At 34.8% G+C, this 4,692-nt stretch overlaps 1 pseudogene; it reads left to right on the forward strand.

Annotated features, from left to right (window-relative positions):
• The first annotated feature begins 2,192 nt into the window (after positions 1-2,192).
• LOC145095233 (mitotic checkpoint protein BUB3.1-like) lies at positions 2,193-4,429 on the forward strand (annotated as a pseudogene).
• The last annotated feature ends 263 nt before the right edge of the window (positions 4,430-4,692 follow it).

Raw genomic sequence — 4,692 nt, forward strand, 5'->3', positions numbered from 1 at the left:
AACACGAAAACGAACAAATTAAAACACGACAACACGACACGACACGACAAAGATAATATTACCTAACTATTAGTGTATTTCATTCATACTTAAAAATATATAGCATGACAAAAACGACAAACACGAAAAACATGACAGCCACATGCTTAATCGTGTCGATTTATGAACACGAACACGACAAGACACGACATCGTGTTTTTTAATCTTGACACGAACACGAATTCAAATTTTGATTTCGTCCCGATTTCCTTTTGTTTCGTGTATTTTTGTCGTGTTGTGTCATAAATTGACATCCCTATATATTCTTAACTTTTTATCCTCCATCCATTGATATTAAATTTGATAAAAATAATTGATTTGTTCAGATTCACATTGTGAATTTGTTCAGATTCACACTGTGAATCTATATAGATTCACCTTGTGAAATTGTGCAGATTCAGACAGTGCATTTATACAAAATTAATGATTTATAGTGCAGATTCACAATGTGAATCTGAACAGATAAATAATTTTTTTATCAATTGATATCAATGCAAAGACGATAAAGTTATGAATTTCTATATTTTTAGAATTTTTTCGATAAATAATAAGATCTAAAACTTGAAAAAATAATCCCGAAGCCCCGAAGATCCCGAGAAGAAAAGAGTTTCCGAGTCGAAGCTCTGCCCGCGAGAAGCCCGATGTGTGAAGATATCACAGTTTCACCGAAGAATACTACATTTAGAGCCGTAGTGCTGTCCGAGCATCGTCTTATCAAGTGAGTGCATAGTCCCTTTCATATACACGATTTTAATACAAGTATTGATGAATGTATTAGATATATGATATGAGTGAGTGTGTAGTTGCTTTTTGATAATACACATATATGAATTATACTCTATGAAATACGTGCTATGTGATTATATACTATTTGTTATGTGGTATGAGTATTGAATGAATATGTTATACATGTTTTAAGCTGTATATAAACAAATATATTTTATCTACAAATATTTTGGGTAGAACATGGGTAGATAGTGATGTGTGATGAAATACACTACTAGAAAAACAGCCTTTTACGACGCGCAATTTATGATACGCATCGATTTACGATACGCAAAAGTGTGCGGCCTAAAAATAGTGTCACCTCTCTATAAATTTTAAGGATTTAAGACGTGTATTTTTGCGTGACCTTAAACTAGTGTCTAAAAAAAACACGGAGGGCGCCTATAATAAAATGTGTTTCGTCTGAAGACGTCGCTTTATAAATTTTAATGGAAACACGCGTTCCATCATTTAATAGCCGGGGGTGGGGGGGGGGGGGAGGGGGAGGGAAATGAAATCCAAAAAAATTAAAAGCCCGCCTCCCTTTTTCTTCCTTTCCCTCTTGCCCTAATTATCGACGCTCCTTCCAAGCAACCGACAACCTTCACACTCTCCTTTTCCTTTTCTCTATAAACGACTCTTCGATTGGATCCGGTTAAAAATTAGATGTGGGTGTGTAATCGAAACTTTTGATCTTTTGGTTTTGGTTGGCATTTGTGTCTGTTCAGATGTCTTCCAATCTACATTGGACATCGACATCGTTACTTGCCATTCCGGCCAGGTCGTCGACATCGATCAAGGCAAGCACGCCACCAACCAACAACCTTCACTCTCTCCTTTTCCTTTTCTCTGTAAACCCTAATCTGCCTCCACCAGTATCGAATCTACCTCAACTCACCTCTGACCTTGGCTCATCTCTTTCTGATCGCTGCTAATGAACCTATTTTGTGTTTAATTTGGGAGCAAATCGCGATTTAATTTGTACACTGGAAGCCTAGATGACAGGTCCGACACGGTGGCAGTGTTTGTCTCGCTTGCGAGAGACAACGATTGGTATGGGAAGTTGATAACTGAAGAAGGTGTAGACAATTCGTTGCTGAAATTGGTGAAAGAAGGGAAACCAGAAGGTCAGGAGAATGCTGCGTCTGCAATCGGATTGCTACGTCGTGATCCTGAGATCATTGAACATATGATTCACGTCGGTGTATGCTCGATGTTTATTAAACACAGATAGTCAGTCTACGCATCCCGATGAAGGTAAACTGATTTGTTTTCATGTATTTGGAGGAGTTTTTATTCATTACAAAGGCCTCTATTTTGTCAAATATTTTAGAAAGAAGAGGGATTGATATCTCAATACACATGATAAACTTGAGATTTAATTTGCAATGACAACACTGAGGGCTATTAGGCAAAGATTTATCGATCAAAACAGTAGGCTTAGGAACTGGAGGCGTGGAGATCCATGTGTATCAATTTGGACTGGAGTCCTGTGCTTCAGCAAAACCCTAGACAATGGTTATCTTCATATTCGAGAACTGTAAGATATTAATTCTCCAATTTGTATGATTGTAACTATAAGTTTTAAAGCGACAATATATAACCAGAACATCTAAGTCTGTGTGTGATTTTTGTAGGCAACTACTGAATCTCAATCTTTCTGGAACTTTATCTCCAGAAATAAGGCGATTATCTTATATGCAAATATTGTGAGCCAAGTTCCTAATTTCACCTACATTACGTTGTTTCCTTTTTCTTGATAATATTTTGTTATGCATATAACATATTTGCTCTTGATCTTAAAGGGATATCATGTGGAACAACATAGGTGGGAGTATACCAAAAGAGATAGACCAACTTACATCCTTGAAATTCTTGTAGCTTTATTTCCTTTTTCTTGTTTAATTAATTAATAAGTAGATATTGAACCATTCAAGGTAATCTGTAATTATGTGCATGCAGGCTTTTAAATGGAAACAATCTAACAGGCTCCTTGCCAGAAGAGATTGGGAATCTCCCCAATTTGAACCGCATACAAATCGACCAGAACCACATATCTGGACCAATACCAGTCTCATTTTCAAAACTGAACAACACAAAGCACTTGTAATTTTATTATTATTTGTTCCTATATTTTTATTTTCTGATTTCTATATGATGACTACTAGTATTATCATATGTGGGTTTGTAGTCATATGAACAATAATTCACGTTGAAGGAAGTATACCTTCCTCTTATGGAAACATGCTTCAATTGGCCAAGTTGTAAGTGTAGTTTAAGTTTTAATAAACTTTAGTAATGATGAATTTCAATACATAACACTCTAATCCAAGATTACTTTTGGTGTTGCATAAGTTTTAGGAATTTCAACTTGTAAGGATCAATCCCTGATCTTAGCAGGACACCACATCTTACTTATATGTAAGTATGAAATAAATCTTGAATGTTTTGGAGTGAAGTCTTTTTTAAGTTGTTAGTTTGATGACAATTTATATATTTTAGAGACCTGAGTGATAACAATCTTAATGACACGGTTTTACTTTTCATATTAATCAAACTCCTTTCATTTCATTGCTATTATTATGTATGGGAGAAATTTACTTTCCTTGAGCAAAAGATCAATCTGATTTAATATTAGTGCCATATTAGTCTTGGGTTTTTTTATCCATCCGTGCATGTTCCAGTTAGTGCTTATTAACAATTTAGATGCAACCCCTAAGACGAGATCGATCATAGTAAAGTATGACTAAATGATGCATATACTTTCTTGGATTATTGACTTATCTTTTTCTTGACTAAGTTTCAAGCTACATTCCTTTACATCTCTCAGGCTTGTTTTTGACCACGAAAGGGAGGATCTTTTCGGATGCCATGATGCCCATATTCGTTGTATCGAGTACTCTTATGCAACTGGTTAGTTTCATTTTTTTCATCATTTCTTTTTATCTTTTTTTAATTCTTTTTCTTGTTAAAGGTGTGTGACATGTTGGTGGTTTTTAGGGAAAGTGATTATAGGGAGTTGGGACAAAACTTTGAAGTTTTGGGACCCACGTGGTGGAGTTGCACAGGAGCATGCTCTTGTGGGGACATATGGATAACCAGAGAAAGTTTATTCTATATCACTTGTTGGAAACCGTGTAGTGGTGGCAATTGCTGGAAGACATGTTAATGTGTATGATTTGAGGAATATGTCTCAACCTGAACAAAGAAGAGAGTCTTCATTGAAATATCAAACTAGATGTGTTCAATGTTATCCTAATGGCACTAGTATTTTGACCTAATTTTAAACCCTAAATCTTAAAAACCCCTAAACCCTAATTGATGAAAGATGATGTTTTGCAGGGTATGCACTTAGCTCTGTGGAAGGTCATGTTGCAATGGAGTTTTTTGAGCTTACTGAGACTGGTCAAGCCAAAAAGTATGTATTTTTTTGTTACACATTTCATAAACAAAAAATATATTTCAATTTTTACAAACAATTGTCTTTCAGCTACTTTTAGTTTCTAGTGTTGGAAATTGATGATTTTAAGATTTATTCAGATATGCATTCAAGTGTCATAGGAAATCAGAAGCTGGAAGAGACATTATTTACCCTGTAAATGCCATTGCATTTCACCCTATGTAAGTTATTTCTTTTTTAGTTAGTTAATACTTAATATCTTTACCTTTTATACTAAATAAATATATACATTTATGTAAACACTTCAAATATAATAAAGAGTAAATTACATTTTGGTCCTTAAGTATAACTGGTTTTTTCAATTTCGCTCTAGTTTTTTGTAACGTTTTTGGTCCCCGTTCCAAGAAAATGTCTATCGAGTAAATTACATTTTTGGTCCCTGAGTTTGTTCAAAGTTTACATTTTTGGTCCTTACACAATTTTGGTGT

This window comes from Lactuca serriola, chromosome 3 (assembly GCF_051521515.1).
Source record: "Lactuca serriola cultivar US96UC23 chromosome 3, Lser_US96UC23_V15, whole genome shotgun sequence".
NCBI lineage: Eukaryota > Viridiplantae > Streptophyta > Magnoliopsida > Asterales > Asteraceae > Lactuca > Lactuca serriola.